This window comes from Thalassophryne amazonica, chromosome 5 (genome assembly GCF_902500255.1).
Source record: "Thalassophryne amazonica chromosome 5, fThaAma1.1, whole genome shotgun sequence".
Lineage (NCBI taxonomy): Eukaryota > Metazoa > Chordata > Actinopteri > Batrachoidiformes > Batrachoididae > Thalassophryne > Thalassophryne amazonica.
The window spans coordinates 7,884,751-7,901,102 of record NC_047107.1 but is presented as its reverse complement, the minus strand read 5'-3'; the positions used below and the strand labels follow the sequence as shown (position 1 = coordinate 7,901,102).

Below are 16,352 nucleotides of genomic sequence, written 5' to 3'. Positions count from 1 at the left end.
TTTGTGATATTGTGACGAAAAGCGCCTCATTTTCGTCATGGCAGCACAAATTAATTCTAATACATTCCGTTATGGCTGCACGAAATTAAAAGTGAAGTGGGGGAGTCAGGGGTGATTATGGTTTGGGTGGGGGGAAGGAGTAGGGTTAATAATAGTGAGTTAAAAAAAACCCATCATGAAAATTTGACTCATTTCATGATGGGAGCACGAAAAAAAACGTGAGACTGGGCTGAATTTGACAGAAAGCTGTGTGACATAAATGGACTGCATTTATATTGTGCTTTTTCCATCTGCATCAGACGCTCAAAGCGCTTTACAATAATGCCTCACATTCATCCCGATGTCAGGGTGCTGCCATACAAAGTGCTCACTACACACCGGGAGCAACTAGGGGATTAAGGACCTTGCCCAAGGGCCCTTAGTGATTTTCTAGTCCAGCTGGGATTTGAAGTTGAATAGTAAGGAAGGAGAAAAGGACTTGTACCAAATGGCCAGACAAAGGGACAGAGCTGGAAAGGATGTGCAGCAGGTTAGGTTGGTAAAAGATACACATGGTAATGTGCTGACAAGTGAGGAGTGTGTGCTGAGAAGGTGGAGGGAATATTTTGAAGAGCTGATGAATATAGAAAATTTATTTATTTATTTATTTATTAGTTTATTTGACAGGGACAATACAATCAGACATAGCTACAAATCAAAGCTTGTAGCTGATGTGATGCATACAGAGTATAGCAACAAGTGCTAATTTACAACTCCCGTCCCTGGTTAGACTTTTCTACTCTAACACGACCTAAAAAACATCTTAATTTACATTTGAACATCTATAATAAATAGAACAGTGCAATTCAAACTCTCATCTCACTCATCTCATTCATTCATTCTCATATGTTTACTGGTGGGTACAGTTTTGGTTTGATTTAAGCCAAGATTTAAGTTTAAAGGTGAACATTTTCAACTCACTGATGGCCTTAATATCTGTGGGCAGTGAGTTCCAGAGTTTACACTTTTGTAAGAAAAGGCTGACTGTCCAAACAAGGTTCTGCACTTGGGGATGGTACAGTTATGATTTAAGCTACCTCTTGTTGTCCTGCTGCTATTTGGTCTCCCCATAAATTCCCTAAGTGGTTCTGGAGCCAAATTGTGGTAGAATTTAAAAAATAATTTTAGAAAACAGAAATTGCTAAAACTGTCAAAACTCAATAAGTTATGTTTGTGGAGGATTTGACAGTGATGATGACGGATTGGTTTTCTGTCCATAATTTTGATTGCTTGATTGTAAAGTGAACCAATGCGCTTTGTGGCTGAGGGAGCTGCCTGGGCCCATGCTGTCATGCAAACTCAGACTGATAATCTGTGATTTCGGGCATTTGCCCGGTGGGCCGCTGCCCGTTTAGACGTGCGTGGGCTGGCCCGGCCCTCTCAAGTTCACACCGGCCCCGTTCTCTACGGAAAACGACAGCCACTGTCGTTTTCCGTCTGATGTGCAGTGTTGCCAGATTGGGTCTGCCTGCGGGTAAAACATGTTTTTCTGTACATTTATGGCCATAGAGATCAATAGACTTTTGTTCAAATTGGGCGAGATTTAGTGCATCCAGTTGATTTTTGAGCATTTTTTGGACTGGAAATCATCAGTCAGTCACATCTAGGCCAGATGTGACTGACTGATGAGTCATGACTGACAGATGATCTGGCAACCCTGCTGATGTGATGAGTGGCGCAGGTGCCGGCGCAGGTGACGGATGCATTCATGCATGTCAATCAATCAATCAATCAATCAATTTTTTTATATAGCGCCAAATCACAACAAACAGTTGCCCCAAGGCGCTTTTTATTGTAAGGCAAGGCCATACAATAATTATGTAAAACCCCAACGGTCAAAACGACCCCCTGTGAGCAAGCACTTGGCTACAGTGGGAAGGAAAAACTCCCTTTTAATAGGAAGAAACCTCCAGCAGAACCAGGCTCAGGGAGGGGCAGTCTTCTGCTGGGACTGGTTGGGGCTGAGGGAGAGAACCAGGAAAAAGACATGCTGTGGAGGGGAGCAGAGATCGATCACTAATGATTAAATGCAGAGTGGTGCATACAGAGCAAAAAGAGAAAGAAACAGTGCATCATGGGAACCCCCCAGCAGTCTACGTCTATAGCAGCATAACTAAGGGATGGTTCAGGGTCACCTGATCCAGCCCTAACTATAAGCTTTAGCAAAAAGGAGAGTTTTAAGCCTAATCTTAAAAGTAGAGAGGGTGTCTGTCTCCCTGATCTGAATTGGGAGCTGGTTCCACAGCAGAGGAGCCTGAAAGCTGAAGGCTCTGCCTCCCATTCTACTCTTACTGTTGGGAAAGTGTAGTGACACGGACCCACAACAGGGGGCGCAAATGAACGGTCAATAGATGAGCCAAAATATAACAATTTAATGTTGTGAATGTGCACACCGAACATACAGACAATCTCAGAATATCACAACAGTCAATACACAAAGGTGACGTGTGGGCAGGCTCGAGGATAGAAGACGTCTGTCCTGAGGAGAGCCGGAACCACACGATTTCCGTCGCCCCAGAACCTGGTAAATACTGGAGCCGCCAAATCCCGAATTCCCAGGTGATCACCGTCCCTGACTGTCGGATCTGGTACTGCTGGCGAAGAACAAAGACAGTCAAGTGTGGGTGTGTGTACACCCAGTAACAATAACGGTGGGAATGCCACCTCCACCTCACACTCAGCGCGCTGCAGCGGTCTCAGCTGAAAAGGAGCGCCGTCTTGCACAGCCTCCTCAAAAACGACCGGTTCTCCTGCAAACACTCACAATAAACAGATTTACAAAAGGCTGAGGATATTACCTCCAATGAAGTATGATATCTCGGCAACGAGGTGGAGATGACGTCTGGTCTTTATGGAGTGAGATGATGTTGAGTAGATGGGTGACAGCTGTCAAGAGGTAATGAGCGACAGCTGTCACCCCCGGCTGTGTCCATGGCGGCAGCGCCCTCTTGTGCCTGAAGCCCGCACTTCAGGCAGAGCGCCCACTGGTGGTGGGCCAGCAGTACCTCCTCTTCTGGTGGCCCACACACAACAGGACCCCCCCGGCTTGTTGGGGTGTCAACAGTAGAAGTCGGCCAGGAGGGCCGGATCCAGGATGAAGCTCCTCTTCACCCAGGAGCGTTCTTCGGGTCCATACCCCTCCCAGTCCACCAAGTACTGGAACCCCCGACCCATCCGACGGACGTCCAGGAGCCGGCGCACTGTCCAAGCCGGCCCCCCGTCGATGATCCGAGCAGGAGCGGGCGCCGGTCCGGGAGCACAGAGGGGTGAGGCATGATGAGGTTTGATACGTGACACGTGGAAAACCGGATGGATCCGCAGTGAAGCCGGGAGTTGGAGCTTCACTGCGGCAGGACTGAGGACTTTGAGGATCTTGAAGGGACCAATGTACCTGTCCTGAAGTTTCGGGGAGTCCACCTGGAGGGGGATGTCCTTCGTGGAAAGCCACACCTCCTGCCCGGGCTGGTAAGCAGGGGCCGGGGATCGCCGGCGGTCTGCATGGGTCTTCGCCCTCGTCCGGGCCTTCAACAAGGCAGAGCGGGCGGAGCGCCACACCCGACGGCACTTCCGCAGGTGGGCCTGGACCGAGGGCACACCAACCTCTCCCTCCACCACGGGAAACAACGGGGGCTGATACCCCAAACACACCTCAAATGGGGAGAGGCCGGTGGCCGAAGACACCTGGCTGTTATGCGCATACTCGATCCAGGCCAGATGGTTACTCCAGGCCGTCGGGTGCGCGGATGTGATGCAGCGGAGGGTCTGTTCCAGTTCCTGGTTGACCCGCTCTGCCTGTCCGTTCATCTGTGGATGGTACCCGGACGAGAGGCTCACAGTGGCCCCCAGTTCCCTGCAGAAGCTCCTCCAGACGTGTGAGGAGAACTGGGGACCATGATCTGAGACGATGTCGGAGGGTATCCCATGCAGACGGACAACGTGGTGGACCAGGAGGTCTGCTGTCTCCTGGGCTGTTGGGAGCTTCGGGAGGGCCACGAAGTGGGCCGCCTTGGAGAAACGGTCCACTATCGTGAAGATGGTGGTGTTGCCCTGGGACGGCGGGAGGCCCGTGACGAAATCCAGGCTGATGTGGGACCAGGGGCGATGAGGCACCGGCAGCGGCTGGAGGAGTCCTTGGGCCTTCGTGTGTACTGCCTTGCCCCTGGCACAGGTGGTGCAGGCCTGGATATATTCCCGGACGTCTGCCTCCATAGATGCCCACCAGAAGCGCTGCTGGACAACTGCTACGGTCCTTCGCACCCCTGGATGACAGGAGAGCTTGGAACCGTGACAGAAGTCCAAGACTGCAGCTCTGGCCTCTGGTGGGACGTACAGACGGTTCTTCGGACCTGTTCTTGGGTCCGGGCTCCGTGCCAGGGCCTCCCGGACGGTCTTCTCCACGTCCCAGGTGAGGGTGGCCACGATAGTGGACTCAGGCAGGATGGGCTCCGGTGGATCCGACAGTGCAGTTTTGACCTCCTCTTCGTGTACCCGGGACAAGGCATCCGACCTCTGGTTCTTGGTCCCGGGGCGATAGGTGATCCGGAAGTCAAAACGTCCGAAGAACAGTGACCAGCAGGCTTGCCTGGGGTTCAGCCGCTTGGCGGTCCTGATATACTCCAGGTTCCGATGGTCAGTGAAAACCGTGAACGGCACAGACGCTCCCTCCAACAGGTGTCTCCACTCCTCAAGAGCCTCTTTCACCGCAAGGAGTTCTCGATTGCCGACATCATAGTTCCGTTCATCCGGGGTCAACCTGTGTGAAAAGTAGGCACACGGGTGAAGAACCTTATTGGTCTCTCCGCTCTGGGACAGCACGGCTCCTATCCCTGAGTCAGAGGCGTCCACTTCAACCATGAACTGGCGGCTAGGGTCGGGCTGCACCAAAACTGGCGCAGTAGAGAACCGTCGTTTCAACTCCTTGAACGCGGCTTCGCACCGATCCGACCAGGTGAAGGGGACTTTTGGAGAGGTCGGGGCTGTCAGGGGGCTAACTACCTGACTGTAGCCCTTAATGAACCTCCTATAGAAATTAGGGAAACCGAGGAACTGTTGCATCTTCCTACGGCTTGTTGGTTGGGGCCAATCTCTCACCGCCACAACCTTGGCCGGATCAGGGGCGACGGAGTTGGAGGAGATGATAAACCCCAGGAAGGACAAAGACGTGCGGTGAAACTCGCACTTCTCTCCCTTCACGAACAACCGGTTCTCTAACAACCGCTGCAGGACCTGACGTACATGCTGGACATGGGTCTCAGGATCCGGAGAAAAGATGAGAATATCGTCCAGATATACGAAGACGAATCGGTGCAGGAAGTCCCACAAGACATCGTTAACCAAGGCTTGGAACGTCGCGGGGGCGTTGGTGAGGCCGAACGGCATGACCAGGTACTCAAAGTGACCTAACGGGGTGTTAAATGCCGTCTTCCATTCGTCTCCCTTCCGGATCCAAACCAGGTGATACGCATTTCTAAGATCCAGCTTAGTAAAGATTTTGGCTCCATGCAGGGGGGTGAACATGGAATCTAACAATGGCAACGGGTATCGGTTGTGAACCGTAATCTCATTCAGCCCCCTGTAATCAATGCATGGACGGAGTCTGCCATCTTTCTTGCCCACAAAAAAGAAACCTGCCCCCATTGGGGAGGTGGAGTTCTGGATCAGCCCGGCAGCTAATGAGTCCCGGATGTAGGTCTCCATTGATTCGCGCTCAGGTCGTGAGAGGTTGTACAGCCTGCTGGACGGGAACTCAGCGCCTGGAACCAAATCAATGGCACAATCGTACGGACGGTGCGGGGGAAGGGTGAATGCCAGATCCTTGCTGAAGACGTCAGCAAGATCGTGGTACTCAACCGGCACTGCCGTCAGATTGGGAGGGACTTTGACCTCCTCCTTAGCCTGTGAACCGGGAGGAACCGAGGATCCTAAACACCCCCGATGGCAGGTTTTGCTCCACTGAACCACCACCCCAGACGGCCAATCAATCCGGGGATTGTGCTTCAACATCCATGGGATGCCCAAAATCATGCGGGAGGTAGAAGGAGTTACAAAAACTCAATCTCCTCCCGATGGTTTCCAGACACCACCAGAGTTACTGGTTGTGTCTTGTGTGTGAGTAAAGGGAGGAGGGTGCCATCTAGTGCCCGCACCTGCAATGGCGAAGGAAGCGCCACCAGAGGGAGCCCTACCTCCCTTGCCCATCTGCTGTCTAGCAGATTCCCTTCTGACCCCGTGTCCACCAGTGCTCGGGCTTGAAGGGTTAAATCCCCGCTCAGGATTGTGACTGGGAGTCGTGTGGCAATTTGTGTGTGTCTTACTTGAATGTTTTGACCCCCCCTTAGCCCAGTCTCTAAGGGCGAGTGTTGTCGTTTTGGCAGTTTGGGGCAGTTTCTCTGTGTGTGCTCAGTTGAGCTGCAGAGAAAACACTCTCCACGGATCAGCCTCCCCATTTTGGCCCTGTGCATTTCCCTAACAACGTCAGCAGGGGGAGCTGTTGCCCCACAAAGTGCTGCGGCTGTGGAGCGTGGGGAGGACAGCCCCTTTTCGAACCCGGAAGGGAGAGGGGTGGCGCGTATCTGGTCACGTCCTTCGCCTTGCTCCCGACGGCGTTCCTCCAACCGATTGTCTAACGAGATCGATAAGCCCATCTAAGTCCCGCGGTTCCTCTTTAGCTACCAGCTGCTCCTTCAGAACCAACGACAGTCCGTTTATGAAGGCAGCGCGGAGAGCAACGTTATTCCAGCCGGACCTCGCAGCCGCGATGCCGAGGTTGACTGCATCAGCGGCTGCGCTCTCGCGTACCTGTCTCATTGACAGCAGCACTGTTGAAGCGGTCTCTCCTCTGTTAGGGTGATCAAACACTGTTCTGAACTCCCCCACAAACCCAGTGTATGCTGATAACAACCGTGAGTTCTGTTCCCAGAGCGCCGTAGCCCAGGCGCGTGCTTTACCCCGAAGCAGAGCAATCACATAAGCTATTTTACTAGCATCTGACGCGTATATGACGGGACGTTGTGCGAAGACGAGCGAACACTGCATAAGAAAGTCCGCGCACGTCTCCACACAACCTCCGTACGGCTCAGGAGGGCTTATGTATGCTTCAGGGGATGGTGGGAGGGGTTGTTGAACCACCACTGGAACATTTATATCCTGCACAGGGTCGGCAGGAGGACGAGCTGCAGCAGCGCCCTGAGCACTCGCCGCCATCTGTGCGGAGAGAGCCTCCACCCTGCGGTTCAGGAGGATGTTTTGCTCAGTCATTTGATCCAACCGAGCCGTAAAGGCGGTGAGAATGTGCTGCAGCTCACCAATCACGTCTCCTGCAGACGCCTGCGCTCCCTGCTCTCCCATTGGTCATTCAACAGCCGGGTGACGCCTCTCGGAGTCCATGACGCTGGCCGAGATATCCTGTTGGGAAAGTGTAGTGACACGGACCCACAACAGGGGGCGCAAATGAACGGTCAATAGATGAGCCAAAATATAACAATTTAATGTTGTGAATGTGCACAACGAACATACAGACAATCTCAGAATATCACAACAGTCAATACACAAAGGTGACGTGTGGGCAGGCTCGAGGATAGAAGACGTCTGTCCTGAGGAGAGCCGGAACCACACGATTTCCGCCGCCCCAGAACCTGGTGAATACTGGAGCCGCCAAATCCCGAATTCCCAGGTGATCACCGTCCCCGACTGTCGGATCTGGTGCTGCTGGCGAAGAACAAAGACAGTCAAGTGTGGGTGTGTGTACACCCAGTAACAATAATGGTGGGAATGCCACCTCCACCTCACACTCAGCGCGTTGCAGCGGTCTCAGCTGAAAAGGAGCGCCATCTTGCACAGCCTCCTCAAAAACGACCGGTTCTCCTGCAAACACTCACAATAAACAGATTTACAAAAGGCTGAGGATATTACCTCCAATGAAGTATGATATCTCAGCAACGAGGTGGAGATGACGTCTGGTCTTTATGGAGTGAGATGATGTTGAGTAGATGGGTGACAGCTGTCAAGAGGTAATGAGCGACAGCTGTCACCCCCGGCTGTGTCCATGGCGGCAGCGCCCTCTCGTGCCTGAAGCCCGCACTTCAGGCAGAGCGCCCACTGGTGGTGGGCCAGCAGTACCTCCTCTTCTGGCGGCCCACACACAACACTTACAAACCCTAGGAACTACAAGTAAGCCTGCAGTCTGAGAGCGAAGCGCTCTATTGGGGTGATATGGTACTACGAGGTCCCTAAGATAAGATGGGACCTGATTATTCAAAACCTTATAAGTAAGAAGAACAATTTTAAATTCTATTCTAGAATTAACAGGAAGCCAATGAAGAGAGGCCAATATGCGTGAGATATGCTCTCTCCTTCTAGTCCCCGTCAGTACTCTAGCTGCAGCATTTTGAATTAACTGAAGGCTTTTTAGGGAACTTTTAGGACAACCTGATAATAATGAATTACAATAGTCCAGCCTAGAGGAAACAAATGCATGAATTAGTTTTTCAGCATCACTCTGAGACAAGACCTTTCCGATTTTAGAGATATTGCATAAATGCAAAAAAGCAGTCCTACATATTTGTTTAATATGCGCTTTGAATGACATATCCTGATCAAAAATGACTCCAAGATTTCTCACAGTATTACTAGAGGTCAGGGTAATGCCATCCAGAGTAAGGCTCTGGTTAGACACCATGTTTCTAAGATTTGTGGGGCCAAGTACAATAACTTCAGTTTTATCTGAGTTTAAAAGCAGGAAATTAGAGGTCATCCATGTCTTTATGTCTGTAAGACAATCCTGCAGTTTAGCTAATTGGTGTGTGTCCTCTGGCTTCATGGATAGATAAAGCTGGGTATCATCTGCGTAACAATGAAAATTTAAGCAATATCGTCTAATAATACTGCCTAAGGGAAGCATGTATAAAGTGAATAAAATTGGTGCTAGCACAGAACCTTGTGGAACTCCATAATTAACTTTAGTCTGTGACGAAGATTCCCCATTTACATGAACAAATTGTAATCTATTAGACAAATATGATTCAAACCACCGCAGCGCAGTGCCTTTAATACCTATGGCATGCTCTAATCTCTGTAATAAAATTTTATGGTCAGCAGTATCAAAAGCAGCACTGAGGTCTAACAGAACAAGCACAGAGATGAGTCCACTGTCCGAGGCCATAAGAAGATCATTTGTAACCTTCACTAATGCTGTTTCTGTACTATGATGAATTCTAAAACCTGACTGAAACTCTTCAAATAGACCATTCCTCTGCAGATGATCAGTTAGCTGTTTTACAACTACCCTTTCAAGAATTTTTGAGAGAAAAGGAAGGTTGGAGATTGGCCTATAATTAGCTAAGATAGCTGGGTCAAGTGATGGCTTTTTAAGTAATGGTTTAATTACTGCCACCTTAAAAGCCTGTGGTACATAGCCAACTAACAAAGATAGATTGATCATATTTAAGATCGAAGCATTAAATAATGGTAGGGCTTCCTTGAGCAGCCTGGTAGGAGTGGGGTCTAATAAACATGTTGATGGTTTGGATGAAGTAACTAATGAAAATAACTCAGACAGAACAATCGGAGAGAAAGAGTCTAACCAAATACCGGCATCACTGAAAGCAGCCAAAGATAACTATATGTCTTTGGGATGGTTATGAGTAATTTTTTCTCTAATAGTTAAAATTTTGTTAGCAAAGAAAGTCATGAAGTCATTACTAGTTAAAGTTAATGGAATACTCAGCTCAATAGAGCTCTGACTCTTTGTCAGCCTGGCTACAGTGCTGAAAAGAAACCTGGGGTTGTTCTTATTTTCTTCAATTAGTGATGAGTAGAAAGATGTCCTAGCTTTACGGAGGGCTTTTTTATAGATCAACAGACTCTTTTTCCAGGCTAAGTGAAGATCTTCTAAATTAGTGAGATGCCATTTCCTCTCCAACTTACGGGTTATCTGCTTTAAGCTACGAGTTTGTGAGTTGTACCACGGAGTCAGGCACTTCTGATTTAAAGCTCTCTTTTTTAGAGGAGCTACAGCATCCAAAGTTGTCTTCAATGAGGATGTAAAACTATTGACGAGATACTCTATCTCACTTACAGAGTTTAGGTAGCTACTCTGCACTGTGTTGGTATATGGCATTAGAGAACATAAAGAAGGAATCATATCCTTAAACCTAGTTACAGCGCTTTCTGAAAGACTTCTAGTGTAATGAAACTTATTCCCCACTGCTGGGTATTCCATCAGAGTAAATGTAAATGTTATTAAGAAATGATCAGACAGAAGGGAGTTTTCAGGGAATACTGTTAAGTCTTCTATTTCCATACCATAAGTCAGAACAAGATCTAAGATATGATTAAAGTGGAGGGTGGACTCATTTACTTTTTGAGCAAAGCCAATAGAGTCTAATAATAGATTAAATGCAGTGTTGAGGCTGTCATTCTCAGCATCTGTGTGGATGTTAAAATCGCCCACTATAATTATCTTATCTGAGCTAAGCACTAAGTCAGACAAAAGGTCTGAAAATTCACAGAGAAACTCACAGTAACGACCAGGTGGACGATAGATAATAACAAATAAAACTGGTTTTTGGGACTTCCAATTTGGATGGACAAGACTAAGAGTCAAGCTTTCAAATGAATTAAAGCTCTGTCTGGGTTTTTGATTAATTAATAAGCTGGAATGGAAGATTGCTGCTAATCCTCCGCCCCGGCCCATGCTACGAGCATTCTGACAGTTAGTGTGACTCGGGGGTGTTGACTCATTTAAACTAACATATTCATCCTGCTGTAACCAGGTTTCTGTTAGGCAGAATAAATCAATATGTTGATCAATTATTATATCATTTACCAACAGGGACTTAGAAGAGAGAGACCTAATGTTTAATAGACCACATTTAACTGTTTTAGTCTGTGGTGCAGTTGAAGGTGCTATATTATTTTTTCTTTTTGAATTTTTTTGCTGGTTATTGGTAGTCTGGGAGCAGGCACTGTCTCTACGGGGATGGGGTAATGAGGGGATGGCAGGGGGAGAGAATCTGCAGAGAGGTGTGTAAGACTACAACTCTGCTTCCTGGTCCCAATTCTGGATAGTCACGGTTTGGAGGATTTAAGAAAATTGGCCAGATTTCTAGAAATGAGAGCTGCTCCATCCAAAGTGGGATGGATGCCGTCTCTCCTAACAAGACCAGGTTTTCCCCAGAAGCTTTGCTAATTATCTATGAAGCCCACCGCATTTTTTGGACACCACTCAGACAGCCAGCAATTCAAGGAGAACATGCGGCTAAACATGTCACTCCCGGTCTGATTGGGGAGGGGCCCAGAGAAAACTACAGAGTCCGACATTGTTTTTGCAAAGTTACACACCGATTTAATGTTAATTTTAGTGACCTCCGATTGGCGTAACCGGGTGTCATTACTGCCGACGTGAATTACAATCTTACCAAATTTACGCTTAGCCTTAGCCAGCAGTTTCAAATTTCCTTCAATGTCGCCTGCTCTGGCCCCCGGAAGACAATTGACTATGGTTGCTGGTGTCGCTAACTTCACATTTCGCAAAACAGAGTCGCCAATAACCAGAGTTTGATCCTCGGCGGGTGTGTCGTTGAGTGGGGAAAAACGGTTAGAGATGTGAACGGGTTGGCGGTGTACACGGGGCTTCTGTTTAGGGCTACGCTTCCTCCTCACAGTCACCCAGTCAGCCTGCTTTCCCGGCTGCTCGGGATCTGCCAGGGGGTAACTAACGGCGGCTAAGCTACCTTGGTCCGCACCGACTACAGGGGCCTGGCTAGCTGTAGAATTTTCCACGGTGCGGAGCCGAGTCTCCAATTCGCCCAGCCTGGCCTCCAAAGCTACGAATAAGCTACACTTATTACAAGTACCGTTACTGCTAAAGGAGGCCGAGGAATAACTAAACATTTCACACCCAGAGCAGAAAAGTGCGGGAGAGACAGGAGAAGCCGCCATGCTAAATCGGCTAAGAGCTAGTAGCTACGCTAAGCTAGCGGATTCCTAAAAACACGCAAACTGAATAATGTGTAAATAATTTAGAGGTGATTCAGCAGAAGGAGTGCTTTAGTTAAGGCACGTGAAGATTACACTGGGAAACAAATCGTAATCTAGATAACTAGATCAATCTAACTGCGCAGATTAAACAGCTAACAGATACAGAAAAACACCGCTGTGCTCTGGAACAGGAAGTGATACAATACCGCAGTGAGAGCCAACCACCAGTAGAGGTAAGCAAGAGAAGCTCTTAACAGCGCAAACGGTCCGGAGCCAAAGCATTTCGGACCCAGGGACCCCGCCGACACCCCCCAGGTGGCCGCGACAAACCGAGTCTGTGAAGAAAGGAAACATGAGGTGAGTCCAACTCCACACAGAGAGACACAACTCAAAGGTGCACGCAATCAGCAAACACTTCCTGGCTTAAAGCTATACATCAGCTTCTCACCCTGCAGGCACGGAACAACTCAGTTCAAATCTCCACTGCAGCAGAAGCTGATTAGACAATTAGCATAACGTGACAGCTCACTAACACAAGGTGTGAGGGACACCTAATCCACTGTCATTACTTCATAAAAGTCATCAAAACCAAATTACCTCAGGAAGTGTGCTGAAGAGCGTGAGACCTCACCCAATCCTCCTTCACAGACTGTGGCGTCAAACCTGGAGCGGTCTCTGCATCCGTGATGGTGAGATTATTCTCCTGACGTCGATCTCACACGTCTGCTCACAAGGTCGAGTCTCTGGCAATCACACACTGTGCATTCAAGGTTTAAATGCAGCAATCTCCGATTAAGACAAAATACACCACAGCTGTGAGTCCTGATGACTTGCACGTGATAATAAGCTTCAGGTGTTCAGGGTGAGGTCCTGATGCTCAGCCACTCAGTCCTGAATGCATACCACCTGGTGGGAGAAACAGAAAACAAAAACCAAGCCAGCCAAACACCCCAGCCCACAACAATATCACCCCAATAGAGCGCTTTGCTCTCAGACTGCAGGCTTACTTGTAGTTCCTAGGGTTTTTAAGAGTAGAATGGGAGGCTGAGCCTTCAGCTTTCAGGCTCCTCTCTTGTGGAACCAGCTCCCAATTCGGATCAGGGAGACAGACACCCTCTCTACTTTTAAGATTAAGCTTAAAACTTTCCTTTTTGCTAAAGCTTATAGTTAGGGCTGGATCAGGTGACCCTTTTTACGTAATTATTGTATGGCTTTGCCTTATAGTATAAAGCGGCTTGGGGCAACTGTTTGTTGTGATTTGGGGCTATATAAATAAAATTGATTTGATTTGATTTGTTAGTGCCCATGGCATGGGCAACTTACATATCTGTGATGGCACCATCAATGCTGAAAGTTACATCCACGTTTTGGAGCAACACATGCTGCCATCCAAGCAACGTCTTTTTCAGGGATGTCCCTTATTTCAGCAAGACAATGTCAAGCAACATTCTGCACGTGTTACAACAGTGTGGCTTTGTAGTAAAAGAGTGTAGGTACTAGACTGGCCTGCCTGCAGTCCAGACCTGTCGCTCACTGAAAATGTGTGGCACATTATGAAGCGCAAAATACGACAACGGAGACCCCGGACTGTTGAACAACTGAAGTCGTACATCAAGCAAGAATGGGAAAGAATTCCACCTGCAAAGCTTCAGCAATTAGTGTCCTCAGTTCACAAACGCTTATTGAGTGTTGTTAGAAGGAAAGATGATGTAACACAGTGATAAACATTCCACTGTCCCAGCTTTTTTGAAACGTGTTGCAGGCATCCATTTCAAAATGAGCAAATATTTGCACAAAAACAATAAAGTTTATCAGTTTGAACATTAAATATCTTGTCTTTGTGGTGTATTCAACTGAATATAGGTTGAAGAGGATTTGCAAATCATTGTATTCTGTTTTTATTTACATTTTACACAATGTCCAAAGTTCATTGGAATTGGTGTTGTAGTAACAAACAATATTTTTCCCAACCCAGTCAATCTTAAACAAGGATTTCCTGTTGGTTGTGATTACACTATTGTTCCACAGAGATTATCAATGTGGTGAAAATTTGTGGGTGAAAATCATTCTCCAAAAAAGGAGAACTTGGCTATGGAAAAAAGACAGCTGCAATGGAATTTTGTTAATCTCAAAATCACATTTTAAAAGAAAGTCTAAACCACCTATTTTCTTGAACAAGGATTGAGGAAAGTGAAACCATATGGAATTTGGTTGGGACAAAAAGGACTTTAACCAATTGATTTTAAACATGAAAACCATTCAATGAAAATCACTAGCATTCACACCTGGAATCTCTGAGAAGAATCTGGCTGTGGAATCTCATGTAAGAATCTGGCAACCACTGATCTGAAAATCTGAGTTTAAATAGTCTGCTGCTCATCAGTCACTTTTTCACAGCAGGTGTGCGGCTGACATGAGCGGAGAGGGGCAGCAGGTGTGGAACTAATCTGGGGGTACCATCTGGGGGAAAAACTCACATATGACAACAAGGTTATAAACAGAATAAAAACCAGGGGTCAGGGAGAACCATGACATTCCTCTCACTATCGAGCTCTAGAACATATAAAAGCCCCTTTTGCTTTGTCCAAATGCAAGTTATCAAAGTCAGACTGGAGGCTGTAGAGTCTGAATTTTAACAACATGCTTAGCAATGCTGGTGATTGATCTCACACAGAAGCAAATGGGAAGTGACATCCTGCAACCAAATCTTTTTTTTTTGTCACAACCAAGTCAATTGTTCCCCAAAATTATTTTAGATCACATCATTTGACCTTCGGTTCTAGGGGTCCTTAAGGTGGATGAGGCAGACACTGATCTGACGTGGAAGCAAACCATAAGTGAAATCCAGTGACCAAATCTTTCTTTTCCCCACAATCAAATCAAATCTTCCCCAACACTATTTTAGATCACATCATGTTACCTTTAGTTCTAGGAATCCTTAAGGTGGATGAGGTGGACACCGATCTGACGAGAAAGCAAACCGGAAGTGGCGTGCCACGACTCAGTCTTTTTTGTTGTTTTTGCTGCAACAAAATCAGTTGTTCCCTGTTAGATCACATTATGTGACATTTGGTTCTACGGGTCCTTAAGGTGGATGAAGCAAACAGTGATCTGACAAGGAAACAAACCGGAAGTGACGTTCTGCGATCTGACGTGACATGACGTCGTCATGACTGGGTCCTCATGGTGTTTGAAACAGATTGCATGGGACATCATGTGACAATTCAAAATGGAGGGGTCCTCATGGTAGATGAGGTGAATGAGGCGGATGGCCCAGTTGTATTTTTTAAATCTGGTCATGTTTTCTGCATAAATAAATGTTATCCATTCTTTGTGCTAAAACACCAAAGCAGGGGCAAATCCAGATGGAATGGGGGCGTGGGGCAGATATGTGCCCCCCCCACAACACCCCTAGATTAAAGGTCCAGTTTTGAAGCCTTCTTTTACTACAACTAATACTACTTATAATAATAATAATTTCGACAAGTAAAATGTTTAGAGAGAATTTAAATGTTAGAAAAATGTTCGAAAGAATTTAATAGTTACATTTATAAACAATGTAGGTTAGAAATTGCAAGTTTTACTATTACAGTGCTGTCAACAGTTAAATATGAGGTCAAGAAAGAGGTCTTTATTTTACTTTTTATAAACCAAGTATTTATTTTCATTGAAGTCAAGAAAGGGTGACTATAAATTCAAATCAATTCAAATCAATTTTATTTATATAGCGCTAAATCACAACAAACAGTTGCCCCAAGGCGCTTTATATTGTAAGGCAAGGTCATACAATAATTATGTAAAAACCCCAACGGTCAAAACGACCCCCTGTGAGCAAGCACTTGGTGACAATGAGAAGGAAAAACTCCCTTTTAACAGGAAGAAACCTCCAGCAGAACCAGGCTCAGGGAGGGGCAGTCCTCTGCTGGGACTGGTTGGGGCTGAGGGAGAGAACCAGGAAAAAGACATGCTGTGGAGGGGAGCAGAGATCAATCACTAATGATTAAATGCAGAGTGGTGCATACAGAGCAACTGGTTTTTGGGACTTCCAATTTGGATGGACAAGTCAAGCTTTCAAATGAATTAAAGCTCTGTCTGGATTTTTGATTAATTAATAAGCTGGAATGGAAGATTGCTGCTAATCCTCCGCCTCGGCCCGTGCTACGAGCGTTCTGGCAGTTAGTGTGACTCGGGGGTGTTGACTCATTTAAACTAACATATTCATCCTGCTGTAACCAGGTTTCTGTAAGGCAGAATAAATCAATATGTTGATCCATTATTATATCATTTACTAACAGGGACTTAGAAGAGAGAGACCTAATGTTTAATAGACCACA

At 47.1% G+C, this 16,352-nt stretch overlaps 1 long non-coding RNA gene across 1 annotated transcript; it reads right to left on the bottom strand.

Moving 5' to 3' along the window:
* Positions 1–665: 665 nt before the first annotated feature.
* On the bottom strand, positions 666–14,588 carry LOC117509736. Its single transcript, XR_004560485.1, has 3 exons — positions 14,579–14,588; positions 5,501–5,506; positions 666–801 (listed from the first exon to the last, which is right to left on the bottom strand). It is a non-coding gene; the product is annotated as an uncharacterized LOC117509736 (long non-coding RNA).
* Between the last annotated feature and the right edge of the window lie 1,764 nt (positions 14,589–16,352).